This window comes from Canis lupus, chromosome 29 (genome assembly GCF_003254725.2).
Source record: "Canis lupus dingo isolate Sandy chromosome 29, ASM325472v2, whole genome shotgun sequence".
Taxonomy (NCBI): Eukaryota; Metazoa; Chordata; class Mammalia; order Carnivora; family Canidae; genus Canis; species Canis lupus.
In genome coordinates this window covers 13,349,716-13,364,944 of record NC_064271.1, presented here as the reverse complement: position 1 = coordinate 13,364,944, position 15,229 = coordinate 13,349,716, and the positions used below count along the sequence as shown (strand labels likewise).

The following is a 15,229-nucleotide window of genomic DNA, read 5'->3' as shown; positions in this document are numbered from 1 at the left end:
AAATTGCCTTTCTTTATAGATAAGTTTAAGAAAAACTTACCACATCTGGTTGTACATTACACAAATGCTAATTTTTCCTCTGTAAGTTTTCGTTGCAGGCTGGTTTTGCAGGGCTGCTTAGTTCCACACCATTTTCCGCTAGTGTCTCTCGCTGTGCTTAAAGGGACCACAAAACTAATTTCATGAAACAAAGCCATGTAGATTTAATAAGTTAAAACTTCTAAGTGGAAAAAAATGTACTACTTAATCAGATAATCAAATTTTGAAACAATCTGCTGTTAACCTAGATCATGATTTTATTCGTCAAACTATGTATTTTTCTTACAGAAATAACACTGAAGAGCTAAAGCATATACTGTGCCTTTGCCACTCATCCAAATTAAGTCTGTGGCTCATAAAACAGGTCAAACATACAAACCTACCAAAAACTCAACAAACTAGTAGGACGGTGTTGTAGGATGGTGTTGTCTGAAACTCCTTACTGTTAAATTTTGCCACACTTATTGCCATGGAGGAACTGTGAACTCCACACAGGCAGAACCAGTAATGAGGGTAATAAAATTAGGATTGGCAACAATACATCTCCAGTAATTTTCTTGTTAGCAAGGACGCGTACCATCCTCCTCCTTCCCCCATAGCTAGTATTTGCTTAACTGCTTTCTTCTCTACCCAGGTCAATCATATTAATCTATTAAATGTCTACTTTTGATAATTCTGGACACTGAATCAAATACTACAGTGAATAGAGAAATTAACTAGATGTTACTTAGAAAAGAGAAAATATATATACAATATAGCCAGGTAAAGTGCAGGATAGTGTAAGGGTCATTAGAATGGTTCTAATAAAATGCCTTGGAAGGGAAAAAAAAAATGCCTGGGAAGGAAAGATAATTTCCACATTGGGTAACTGAAGATGTGTTTTTAGACAAGGTACAACTTGAAGCAGAACATTTAAGGTGAATTGACTGCCCTAGCAAACAATGAGAACTGAGGAGAGAAAGGATATTCCAAGAAAAGAAACAGCATGAGCAGAGACAGAGATGAGAAAGAATAGGCCATGTCTAAGAAATAGTAAATAGCCCTATATTTTTGGAGGGAGGGAATGGGGACAGAAGAGTAGGACTTCCCCTAGAAAGATGCACATGAAACAAAACGTGTGAGGCTTTACACACCTGCTCAAGGGCACTCAAATGTACAGATTACTTATTTTGTGCTAGACAAAAATTTAGATTCACACATGTTGTGCCTTGTGATCTTTGCCGGAAAAAAAGGTAAGTGGCATTTTGTCCATTTTTTTACAGGCGAGAACTGAACTTTGAAAGTGTCTGCTCCTGGCTCAGATTCACAGAGCTAGCGAATGCCAGCATCACTGAACTCAGCCGGCTTGGCGCTGAAGTCCACACCCTCCACACCACCACCGTGCTCCTCATAGACCCAGTTCCATAGGCCACCAGACTCTACCAATCCTACTTGGGAATGTCAGGCCCCAACCCATTTCCAAGATTAGTCATCTCTCATCAGACCTGCTATAACAGCCTCCACAATAGAGGAGTATTACCAGTATCTCCTTATTCTTGCCCTTACATACCCCTTCCACTGCTGCCAAAGTTCTCTTCCTGCAAGATTTTATTCCCTGAACTTTGAGAGAAGCAGCACTGGTTGTGCGGTAAACTAATTGGCATCCGGAGCCCTTAACAACCAGGCCCAACCTGTTCTTCCAACTTCACATTGCAAGACTCCAAACCCCACCTGTACTCTAGCACTCAGCCTTCTCACCACTTGGAAAACTATCACCCCCTCCATGCAAAACATCTCAGAAGGTGGCGGGGAGGGAGGTAAAATATGTGTACTGTGTATAGCGTGTACTTTGAACCTTTGCTCTTATTGTTTTCTCGGCTCCATTTTCTTTCCTGCTTTCTCTGCAAAGTCCTGCTCACTTGTCACATCTGTGAAAACCTTAACCCTCCAGAGAATTCTTTGCTCCCACTTGTGGATCCTCTGTGTGGATGTCTAAAACAATCTTTATGACACTGAATTTATAGCTGTTTACCTGTCAACCTGCTGCAAAGTGCTCTTAAAGGCAGACAGTCTTTTTCACTTTAGTATAATCAGTATCTAACTAGCATCTAGCACAGGATCAATACTCATAGGATGCAGACCTTACCGAGGGATATTTATTATTGCAAGGCTGGGGATAGCTACCAGGGAAAGAGTCACAAGTGGGATGAAGGTCTGCCTTGCTAAGTGGAATATTTACTAGGAAGTTGGGCTATCCTCAGCAGCCTCCTTACAAACCCTCTGACGTAACCTCCTCTCCCTACTTTTTTTCTCTCTCTCATCCTAAATGTTAGCAGTATTACAGTGATAAGGTCCTACCCTGTTGGGCTTTATTTATCTCAGACCTCAATCCATTTCTCTGTTTTAAGTATTTTAAGTAATTGGCTTTAATTTTTTCGTTGATTTTAAACTTCACTTCTTTTAATTTTACTCTCACACACATACGAATTACAGGCTGGCCCCCAAGATGTTGTTCCAGAGACTGGTTAACCATAGTTGAGTAAATAAACTCCTCCTCAGGAGTTCTCATCAGGAGCTCCCTCTCCAGTCCATAAGAGCTCTTTTTGCACGTTACCCAGAGCAGAGTTTTACCAGGCACCATGCCCCTCTTTCTCAAAGCACTATGCACATGGGGTGATGTAAAGGTCTGGGATGGGGAATGGTCAGGCACAGCCCCACACTGTACTCCATCTTCCTGCCCCACTGCTCAGTCTTATCCACTCATTAATCAGGAGAACCTCTTTTGAAGAACTTCAGTCCATCCTCTGAGGGTATCTGAGTCTCATTACCGGAATTCAGTATGTAGATGACCTTCTCTGATTAATGATGGTTGTCAATACCCAAAATTCACTCCAAGCTCTTGTCCAAAAGGGACATAACATCTCTAAACATAAAACAGCCTTTAAGTTTTAGCACATGATATTCTCCTTGAAGTAAAGGCTTTATTTCAAAAAAAGAAAAATATTAACACCATTATCAATTTCCCTTTCTGTTAACACCAAAAGACAACTCCAAGGACTTACACGAATAGTTGGCTATTGCCAGAACTGACTTCCTAACTTTTCTGCTATTGCCTCTCCCTTATAAATCGTGACTAAAGAGATGGCCCTGATCTCCTTAATTGGGTTCCATGCCTGCAATTCAAAATCTCAAATCCTCTCTGTCCTCTTCTCCACTGTTCACGTCTCTAATTACTCATACCCTTTCCCTTTTTTTATATATGAAAGGGGTAGATCCAATTTAGGGGTCCTTCTTACCACCCAAACTGCTCCAAAACAAAGATTACAAACTTGGGTTCACAATTCACAACTAAAAAGAAATAAAAGCCTTACTTCAAATAGAAATCCACTTCAACAGGAAACCTTAAATTGAAGGTTTTTGGAGAGGCCCACAGAAGCAGATGATGACATAGGTGACAGACTGTGCTACCCCCAAAATATGCCACTTTGACAAAAGTATTATTTTGAGCTGCAGGGAACTGAGAAGAAGCAGATACAAGAAAAGCTCTCCACTTTCCCCCTATTTACCTAAAAGCAGGACATAAATGTCCCCTTTCTTTTCTCTACCAGGAAAGACAAAAGTTAATCACTGATGACAACTATAGACCCTTATCAGTCCCAAGAAATCTATATAATAAACAATAATTTATTTGCCTTTATCTTCCATTAATTCTCCTTATATTTTATTTGCCTTCCCACAATTTATCACCCGTAGAAACTCAAAGTCTTCTTCCTTTGCTAAGATGTTCTATAAGCCCAAGTTCTAACCAACCCTTTAAGTTACCCTTCATTGAAATTCCTCTGACACAATGTACACTGCATGAATAGTTTTTCTCTTGTTAATCTTTATCTTTTGTCAGAGATCCTAGCAGAGTAGAAGGGAAAAAAAAGGTTGTCCTCCCCTATTATGACATGAAGTAGGCTTTCTCAAGAATAATTGTATGATACCATAAAGTGGTCAGCTTGCAACTAACATACTGGGAAAAGATCATCCACAGGTGTTTTTTTTTTTTTTTAAGATTTTATTTATTCATGAGAAACACAGAGAGAGAGAGAATGGCAGAGACACAGGCAGAGAGAGAGGCAGGCTCCATGCAGGGAGCCGGACGTAGGACTCGATCCCGGGACTCCAGGATCACATCCTAGGCTGAAGGCAGGCGCTTAACCCCTGAGCCATCCAGGGATCCCCCTGAGCCACCCAGGGATCCCCATCCACAGGTGTTATATTTAATTCCCTCCATATTTTCCTTTTGTATCCTTCGTGTTATCTGCCTTCTATTTTTCTATTACTGATTAGTATCAAAACTTCCTTGAAACATGTCTTTTTTGCCCTTCTTACTATTCCTTCTTCCCTATTCCTTATTTTACCTATATTCAGGATCCCCAAAACCTCTGGATAGCTTTTGCTAAACTGAGACTACTCAAACTTTTTTTTAATATTTTATTTATTTATTCATGAGAGACACACAGAGAGAGAGAGAGGCACAGACACAGGCACAGGCAGAGGGAGAAGCAGGCTCCACTCAGGGAAGCCCAACTTGGGAATCGATCCCGGGTCTCCAGGATCACACCCTGGGCTGAAGGCAGTGCCAAACCGCTGAGCCCCCCGGGCTGCCCGAGGCTACTCAAACTTAACATCTTTATTAAAATTGTTGCCTTTGTTCACCCTTTCCTTCATTTTCCTCAAAATCTTCCCATCCTTAAAACCACCACAGCTTAGCTGTTTTCCCCACACAATGCTAGGGAATTCTTCCTATATTTTATATCAGTTAAATAAATAATCAAATCCAATCTGGACCACTTTTTAGAAAAGTTATATTTATTTCTCTGGCAATTTCACAGACAAGAATTTTCTAGGTTCCAGTTTTAAAATATATATATATATTTTAAAATTTTTATTTATTTATGATAGTCACACAGAGAGAGAGAGAGAGAGAAGCAGAGACATAGGCAGAGGGAGAAGAGGGCTCCATGCACCGGGAGCCCGACGTGGGATTCGATCCCGGGTCTCCAGGACCACACCCTGGGCCAAAGGCAGGCGCCAAACCGCTGTGCCACCCAGGGATCCCTCTAGGTTCCAGTTTTTATCTATATAGTTGACCCTTGAATAACATGGGCTTGAACTGAATGTGTCCACTTGTATGCAGATATTTTACAGTATAATACTGAAAATATATTTTCTCTACCATATGATTTTTGTAATAACATTTCCTTTCCTCTAGCTTACTTTGTTATAAATACACAGTCCATAATACATCTAACACGCAAAATATGCATCAATCAACTGTTTATGTTATTGTCTAAGCTTCTGGTCAGCAGTAGACTATTAGTAACTAAGTTTTGGGGGAGTCTAAATTACATGAAGATTTTCAACTAGGCAGGGCGAGGGTGTTAATGCCTCACAACCCTGTGTTGTTCAAGGGTCAACTATACATCTTTTACTCTGCCAACTCTAATGACAGTACTCGTAACTATTCATCATTTACCTAAAGAAAATGCAACCTTACATCTAACAACTCCAGCATGGATGCTGCCACTTGGGGGCACTACAGTTTCACATACGGAAAATTCCCAATCAGGATAGTCTCCTTATAACCATACCCTTTTCTCAGCTACTATATGTTAGAAAGGATGACATTATGGCGAAAAAATGCCCCATTTTCTTTGGTTATTCCAAAAGACACCTATTTCATTTAAGGAAGCAGACCTATTGCTATCTCCTAGCACTGGAGAGGCTCATATTACCTGGCCAGTCTTGTGAGTCCTTACCAGATATGCAGCCCAACCACTTTCTTAAAGTATTTAAATTCCTCTTTGTCTTCTTTAATGACTATCATTGATCTGGACCATAACTGTTTCCTGAAAATGAAGACTGATGCCAAAATGTTAGTATATTCTTCCTTTTTCTCCTGAGCCTGATAACACCCTTGAAAGGGAAGCTGAGAGCTTGGCAGGAGATCTTGAGGACTTGGATGCTGTATCTCACATTTGAACCATCTTTTTGTCTGGAGCATCTCCACTATGGGCTACTCAAGAATTGAGCCAAAGCTCTCACATCTTCCATGAACAGGAAACAGGAAATAACCATCACTGCAAATGATGCAATAAAGAATACTGAACTTCTTGGTAAACAATTTCAAAACTTAGCACACAGAGCTCCACAACTGACTGGCACTTGATCTAATCTTGTGCCATTTGGAAGTGACTGCCACATATGTATTCCTCCAAATCCTTTATTACATGAATGCTTTACCTAGATACAGAGATGTAACCGGGCCTCCTCTAGCTGACTCAGCCTGCATTCAGTTGCTATGTTGAGACAAATTTCACATCTGGCACAGTTACACAATATAGACAATAAAACATGAATAAAGTATGCAGACTAGAAAAGCTTCCACATAGAAATGGTAAAAAGGACAAAATTGCAGATCATGCAGCAAAACCACAATGTACCTTTGAACAGTCTTTCTCTTTTGCTTGTTGTCCTCTGTCTTCTCTCTCTTGCCCTCTCCTCTACTCCCTCCTCTTTACTTCCCTTCCTTTCCTCTCCTTCTCCCTCATCCCTCATTATGTCCCATTTCTCTGGGCTCCTTTGTGATTTCTCTAAATCCATAACCACCCCTCTTCCCTTAGCAAAACAAAATATCTCATCCAGAATCCATCTTCCTTAGAAAGTATGAAAATAGTGTGGGATGGATTAGTGACAACTCTTTACTTTTTTTTTTTTTTTAAGTTTTAATTTTAGCTTATGTATTTTTATTTTTTTTTAAAGATTTTTAGCTAAACTCTACATCCAGTATGGGGCTTGAACTCACAACCCAAAATCAAGAACTGCATGCTCCACCAACTAAGTCAGCCATGCACCCCTAGTCCCATTTTTTTTTTTTAATTGCGAGGGTGAGGGGTTAGTTCATTTTAAATCTTTTTAAAAATGTTGTATTAATTATATATTTTCAAATTAAAATTAATTCAGTTTTTCCTTTTTCAGTCACTTTTTTTAAAGATTTATTTATTTATTTATGATAGAGAGAGAGGCAGAGACACAGGCAGAGGGAGAAGCAGGCTCCATGCCAGGAGCCCAACGCAGGACTCGATCCCAGGACTCCAGGATCATACCCTGGGCCAAAGGCAGGCGTCAAACTGCTGAGCCACCCAGGGATCCCTTTTTTTTTTTTTTTTAATATTTATTTATTTATTTATGATAGACAGAGAGAGACCTTTTTCAGTCACTTTTATTTATTTATTTTTTTTTCAGTCACTTTTAAACCTTTTGTTCCCACACATGTATTTCCACTGGATTCTGGGCAAGCTATGTTACTTTCCTGTCATCTAGCAGATGTCATGAGTGAAAGGAATTGCAAAAAAAAAAAAAAAATGCCTCTTCCCTACCTTAGTAAACAAACACTTGGTTTCAAACATTGCAGTACACATTCATAGGAGAGGTAGACACTCTGTAGCCAGATTCGGGCCACTCTGATGCTCTCATCTTATTAAGCTCTCGGATAGTTATTTCTCCTTCCCAATAGGGTCATAAGAGAAAACTCTTGAGGTTTGCTCCTATCAGTTTCCCTCTACCCTCCTGTAAACCAAGAACTATCTAGAACAGGGTGTAGCCAAAGAAGGCTATAGTTGTTCTTCTGGTTGGTGGTTCTAAGTCTTTGGGTCCTGTTTTCAGTAAGTAGAGCCCTACCTGGGAAGATACTAGAGAAGTGTCCTTTCTTTTGTGATTAATAAGCCATTGCCTGCCCCCAGAGACGTTTATCCTGTTCAACTGAACTTACTGGTTTCACTAAAAGTAAATGCCTAAGGAGTGACTTGATTCAACTTTGGGATGTATGTCACATTGATAATACTCCTAAATTTATCCAGTTATCCCTTCATCTTTCTTCTCCTCTGCTTTTTCCTCTAGTGGCCTGTTGAGTTCTTAATGGGGCCTCACTAAATGGATTGCTCTCCTTCTTGAAGAGATAAGTCATCTGAGATCTCCTCACTCTTTGAACTAAAGAATGAGACTAGTGCAATTGTAATGAGACTGACTTTTGCCAATTCCCAGTCCTACCCAAGGACTAACACTGGAATATTCCTTTCTATACCATCACTACCATTCTGGATGTCAAGGTGTATAAAGAATGGAGCAGAAGAGAGGAAGTGTTAAAAACAGGGTAGTTCAGAAGAGGCTAGGCAAATTCTAGGGTGCAGCCAGACCACCTTCTGTTGATAGAGAAGTCATGATTGATTGCAGGCAGTTGATGACTGGAGAACTATATACTTTACAGCATTTAGATGAGCAGCATCCAGAACTCTGCTTTGGTGACAGTCAGTGGTATTTCTAACAAGAAGTGGCCCACAAGCATCTGTAGTAAAACACTGGTGATGATTTTCTCTAGAGGCAATTAAAAGTGCAAAAGTGGCCAGTGGCAAGGACCTACCCTGACTCAAGTAAAAACTGGCTTGAGAAACTCAGACAGACATGAATGTTTTTTTGTAAATAATTGATGTAAACTTAGGGTGGAATATCCAGTTACTTAATTCATCTATACATAGAAGTAAACAAAGGGTTGTCCCTTTTGAAAGTGGAAAAAAATCCTAGGGCCCAGTTAGATGGGATAATGCTATTATAAATATTTAAGAAAAACATGTTACTAATAATAAACTTTATCAATTCAAATGGTCCTTAAACAGATCTGAGGGTAAAAGGTCATTTTGGATATTTTATTTTTCACAGCTAAATACAAATACAGTGTGTGTGTGTGGGGGGGAATAAATACATACATATAAGTACGGTGGGAAAAACAAGATACCAGTTTTGCTTATGTTTTGTTTATTTTTGTGTTAGCTCTAGTGGTCTGTTTTATTCTTTGACATTCCAATGGTGACTTTTGTTTTGCTGTTTTCCTGATTTTGAAGAAAAATTCAATGTGTTTTACTCTAGGTGCCCACTTTTAATTTTTGCTTTGCATTATACTTGTATTAAACTTACTAAGTCTTTTGTTTAGCTGTTTTTGTTAGATAACTTACAACTGTTTACAGTGTTAGGAACATACCTACTAATAAAACAGGATCCTCTGATGATACTATGTCTTGCAGTTAAAATTACTATACAAAACAGGAGACATTATTCTTTAGGCAAAATAAAGAGAATTTAAAATTCCTTCTTATAGATTCCAATTCTTTGTTGAAAACTTCTCATTGATTTTGCCCATATTTTTCTCCATTTAACTTAAAATTGTAACTTAAAATTTTATTTAAAATAAAAACCTTGTTTTCTAATTGCAGTATCAGGATCATCTACCCATCTATCCATGGGTCTTCAGTTTTACTTTTCTTTTTATATTACTATCACTTACTTCGTCTTCTTCATATTTTTAGAAATACTTTATAGTATATTGGACATTGCATTTAACTGTAGAGGCTCCAGATAATATCTTCCATTAGCAATGATTCTTCCTTTCTTTTGTCAGATAGAGTGAAAGGCTAGTCAATCCAATCAGGTCTTATACTGGATTGCTAATTTGGTTAAGATTTAGTCCATCTCTGGTTCATCCCTATTCTTCGTTCCTCCTGGGCTTTTTAATTATTTTATTATTATTATTTTTTTTTTTTTGAAAGAGAGCATAAGAGCAAGGAGAGGAGTAAAGGGAGAAGAGGGAGAGAATCCCAAGCAAGCTCCATGCTCAGCATGATGTGGGGCTTCATATCAGGACCCTGAGATCAGGACCCAAGCTGAAATCAAGAGTTGATCCTCCACCGACTGAGGCACCCAGGTGCCCTGGTCCTCTTGGGTTTCCGATTGATAGTCTGCATACTCTTTTCTTTTTTTTTTTTTTTTTCAGCCTTGAAAGTTCTACCTTTGGAAGATTTTAAACTTAGTACCCATCTTTTGCAGGTTAAAAAATCTTGTAAATGCCTTGAAGTATCTATTGTGGGTTTGCTGAAAACTCCTTCTCTCTAATAGAACTTTGTTTCCAAAACTCTGCAAGACAAGTGAATGTTTCACTCTGCCTTTCCTACTCAGTCTTCCTCAGTTTCTGGTAACATCCCAGAATTTGGCACATATTCCATGGTAAAATTTAACCATGTACTTTATATTTTCCTTTTTTTTTTTTTTTTTTGTCAGTCCTACATAACTACAAAAAACTCCAGATTTCTCTTTTCCAGCTAGGATCTATTTGTTTTATGTCTATGTGCGTAAGTACAGTTATTTATATAACTTTTACCATGCCCTTTGTTCTTTTCTAACTTTTTCTATTTGGTCAGTTTTAAATGGCACCTTTTGACTCTCACCTATTACCTATACACAACAATTTTATTTTAGTTTTCCCTTCCTCTCTCTCTCCTTTCCTCTTACTTTTTTTTTTCCTCTTACTTTTTTAACTTGCATTCTTCCTATTGGGCAGAATATATATTTATATTCTACTCTTTGATCCAAATCCCTACTCTTATTTTAGTATTAGTACTACAATTCTATTAAATGCTCACCATCAATTGGTTTGTTTTTTTTTTTTTTTTTTTAAAGATTTTATTTATTCATGAGAGAAACAGAGAGAGAGGCAGAGACATAGGCAGAGGGAGAGGGAGAAGCAGGCTCCACACAGGGAGCCTGATGTGGGATTTGATCCTGGGACTCCAGGATCATGCCCTGGACTGAAGGTGGTGCTAAACCACTGAGCCACCCAGGCTGCCCCCATCAATTGTTTTGATGTATTTTCCGAGTCACCTTTTGTTTACATGAAATTCATCTTCTAGATGGATTTCCAGGAAGGGTGTGAGAACATTTATGTTTATATAGCTTGCATACAGAAATCTAAAAATTTGTTTGAATTTTTCTTAAAATGATGCTCCATTATTGCCTTGATTTTTATGTTCCTCTTGAAAAGTGTGAGATCATACTAATATTCTTACCCACATAAGTAAACTGATTATTTTGCCTCATGGTCTTCAAAATTTCTTATTTTTCCTTAATGTCCAAGAGTTTTGCTAGGGTAAGTCTCAGAGTTGTTCATTCCAGGTCAATTTTACCATTCTTCTCTTCCTTACATAAAGTCTCCTGGATTATGGTAAAAACTTTTGTTCCATTGCTTTATTTTCTTCTTCATCCAGGACTTCAATAATACAGATGTTGAATCTTCTTTGCCTTTCATTTTAAGCATTTTTCTAAGATCTGTTTTACTTTTTCAATCACCATTCCTTTGGTTATTTCTTCTCTTTCTTCACTGATGGTTATTAAAATTCTGCTTGAGTCTTCTCTGCTTTAGACAGATGAAGGTAATTTATTCTTCACTTGTGAGATAGTTTTGTCTTTTCCTTCAAATTTTTCCAGATTAGGTCAACTTTTGAGGCATTCCTTTCTGATTTTGTCCATTTGTGTTCTTAGGTGGTGAACTAGATTTGATGTGTACACATATATACACACATCTAATGCTTGTTTGAGAATATTTAATTTTAGTTTAGAACTTGGTCTTACAGTTTTGTTTTGAGGAATAATTTTCATTAGGTGAAATGTTACAATTTACCTTTTTTGTTTCATCTCAGAGTAGTTTTGCATTGTGTTGGTCTGATTTTTTTAAACAAGCATTTTGTAGACAATTTCCTACTTGAAAAGTATCTTATTGTGTCAATATAGTGAAGTGTAATTCCTTTAAAAGATAATGTTTTTGTGGTGGCAGTTTTATGTATGTAGCAGTGAGGTAGGGTGGCTGGCACGACTTATTTCTTCTGTTTCTGTAGAATCCTTAATTTTTCCCCTTCTTTTGTTCTCTTCATTGCCATGTCGTTAAGGGACATTACCTTCTCATAAATGTAGCTGATTCTTCCTCAAAAGTAACGCTCTCTGTATCTGACACTTCTGGTCTCTTATTTTCAAGCTCCTTCTTGACATCCATTGTTATAACTTACTAAGACCCAGGCTGTATTCAGTATGTTAGCACTTAATGTTTGACATTTTCTTTCAAGGTTTGATTTTGCCTATGCTTTGTTTAATCATCCACTCCCTTTTTTCTTTTTCAAAGATTCTTTGAAGTCCTGCCTCTCCCACCTTTACATTTAGATGTCTTGTAGCAGTGGAGGAAACTTTTTAAAATTTGGAACTAATCCATTTTCTGATAATTGGATGTTTGTGGTATTCTCTGTCTTCTAATATTGCTAAAGGCATGCATCACATGTGATTATATTTGCACTACTTGTACATAATGATGTTTTTTTTGAAAATGTGTGGAGAGATTCTGGTTCAGGTGGTTGACTTATCCTCTAGACCCAAGCATAATTTATCTCTGTTATCTCTTATTAATATGGATGTATCTTTGTTTAAAAGCAGCTCCAATTTATTTTCATGCTTTCTAAAAGTCTATTAATTCTTCAATTTGGGGCACCTGGATGACTCAGTCAGTTGGGTGTCTGACCTTGGCTCAGGTCATGATCTCGGAGTCCTGGGATGGAGCCCCATGTTGGGCTCCATGCTCAGCAGGGAGTCTGTTCCTCCCTCTCCCTCTGTCCCTCTCCCTGTTCATGTGTACTAATAAATAAATAAAATCTTAAAAAAATTATTCAATTTATTATCCATTCTCTTATAGGTCATTTTCATTGCGTTTAATATTTCAGTTATCCCCCCGCAAAAAAAAAAAAAAAAAAAGAACATACTTGTACCTATTTCCTTGTTCACACATCCAAGCATTACTCTAGGGTATATACATATGTCTGAAAAATATTCGTTTACAGAATATGTGCATTTTTTTAAAGATTTTATTTATTTATTTGAGAAAGAGAGAGAGAGCACGCATGAGGGTCAGGGAGGGTAGCAGCAGAGGAAGAAGGAGAAGCAGACTCCCCAGTGAGCAGGGAGCCCACTGCAGGGCTGGATCCCAGGACCCTGAGATCATGACTTGAGCAGAAGGCAGATGCTTAATCGACTGAGCCCCCCCAGGAGCCCCCAGAATATGTGCATCTTCACCTTTACCAGATATTCTCTAACGTTTTCAACAATGGTTGTAATAATTTATGATTCTACTAGTAGCGTTAAAGAATTTTCATTTTCTACACACTTTGTTATTTTCAAGGCTTACATTTATGCCAATCTGATGGATGTAATGTATTATCTTAATTTACGTTTTCCTGATGACTATTTAAGGTTTAATTTGTCTTTTCATATTCTTTCCCTAGTTTTCTTTTGAGATGTTCTTATTAAGTCCTTTGTATATTCTAGAAATAAACTATTAAAATTCTACATTTTGTAAATATATCCTCCAAGTTTGTGCCTTATCTTTAACTTTCTTAAAGTTATACAGAAGTTTCAAAATTATAACATTGTCAAATTTATTACTTTTCTCCATTAACATTTCCATCTTTCTTTTTTTTAATTAATTTATTTTTTTAAGAGATTTTATTTATTTATTCATGAGAGACACAGAGAGAGAGGCAGAGACACAGGCAGAGGGAGAAGCTGGCTCCCTGCAGGGAGCCCCACGTGGGACTCAATCCCGGGTCCCCAGGATCACACCCTGGGCTGCAAGCGGCGCTAAACCGCTGCGCCACCGGGGCTGCCCCACTTGCATCTTTCTATACAATGTTTTATAAAATCCTAAGTAAGTGTCATGAACACTTACTACTATGTTTTCTTATTGGAGTATATTTTGTTTTACACATTTACATCTTTATTTAAATGGAGTTTAGGGACGACTGGGTGGCTCAGTGGTTGAGCATCTGCCTTTGGCTCAGGTCATGATCCTAGAGTTCTGGGATCGAGTCCTACATCGGGCTCCCCATGGGGAGCCAGCTTCTCTCTCTGCCTGTGTCTCTGCCTCTCTCTCTGTGTCTCTCATGAATAAATAAATAAAATCTTTTAAAAAATAAAAATAAATAAATAAAGTTTACTTTTGTGTAAAAGGCCAGATAATTATTTGTCCTCCGAGGATAGCCACCTGTTCCAACACCACGAATTCATATTTGCCAAGGCTCTTCCTCTGTTCAATTATACTCAAAACCAGCTGAGTACTAAAGGCCTTTCATGATATCTTTAACCACATCCTGTGGGCTTATCTTTCACCACGCCCTTGTACAGTAGCATTATTGTCTTATCAAACCAGGCTACTTACTGCATTCAGTCTTGAAATATACCAAAGCTAATTCTTACTAAGTCATGTTCCCTTCCCGTCTTTTCTCCTTACTGAAAATTGCATACTTCTTCTAAAAAAAAAAAAAAAAAAAGACACTGTCCAACCAATTCATCTTTGCATCCTCAATAGTTGGCCCTGATTGAACACACTCCCAATACTCGTCAAAGAATTTTATTCTGAATTCACTTTGGCCCTTGCGAGTGGCCACTTCCACCTAGAAAGAAAATGCTTTTTGCCTTTTTACCTACCTTCCCACCAAAATATGCCTAGTGATTCTAAAGCATTTTTTTAATTCTATTTTTTAAAAAGTATTTTTTTTTTTTTAAATTCCACACTTGTATTTTTAAAAATCTTAAACCCTCAAAATACTTCTATCGCCCAGGAACCAGAGTCATCGTTTCTGCGCCTGTGTAGAAGGCAGGCAAGTGTGGGGTCCAAGCTAACAGGAAAGGGCACGTGCTGGGGGGGGGGGGGGGGGCGATGCCAGCAAGGGGCCCCTCCTAGAGCCGCTTGGCAGGTGAGGCCGCAGGTGCGCCCGCGCCGGGGAGGTGTCCACATCCCCGTCCCCCCCTTGCCCTCGCTTCCTCCAGCTGCCTGCACCCTGAGGACGAAGAGCGCGGTGTGGAAATTACCTCCGAGGCCACAGTCTCTCCTTCCAGGGAACGCTGGAGCGCCCGACTGGGCTGTCACCATTGCTAAGGACACGCAGGGTCTCCCCTTCGGGAGGGAGCTACCCCGCTGGCGGCCTGGGTACAAGATTCGCTCAGACCCAGGCCCGGGGCCGTCCCCTTCCAGAGCCCGGGCTCGGTCACGGGGGACGGGAGGTCACCGCCATGGACGAGCTGAACGGGGAGATCCCGGCCACCCCGAGCCCACCCGCACGTTTCCGGCCTGTTCCGCACCGGCCGCCCCGCAGCGCTGGCGGCCGCGGGGTCGCGGGTGGCAGCGCGAACGCCGAGCGCGGCCCCGGAAACGCCCGCCCGGGCCCCGCGGCCGCCGCGCGCGCCGGAACTACATCTCCCACAAGGCCCCGCGGCGGAGCGACGCCCCCGCCCGCCGCCGCCG

General features: G+C 39.5%; 1 long non-coding RNA gene across 1 annotated transcript in view; it reads right to left on the bottom strand.

The window, feature by feature from the left end:
- The window catches only part of LOC118352799 (uncharacterized), a 19,410-nt gene extending 4,292 nt beyond the window's left edge, over positions 1-15,118 (bottom strand). The window contains exons 1-2 of the long non-coding RNA XR_004810552.2: positions 14,797-15,118; positions 41-156 (exon numbers count right to left, since the gene is read on the bottom strand). This is a non-coding gene — a long non-coding RNA (uncharacterized LOC118352799). The remainder of the gene's footprint in view (positions 1-40; positions 157-14,796) is intronic.
- Positions 15,119-15,229: the final 111 nt, after the last annotated feature.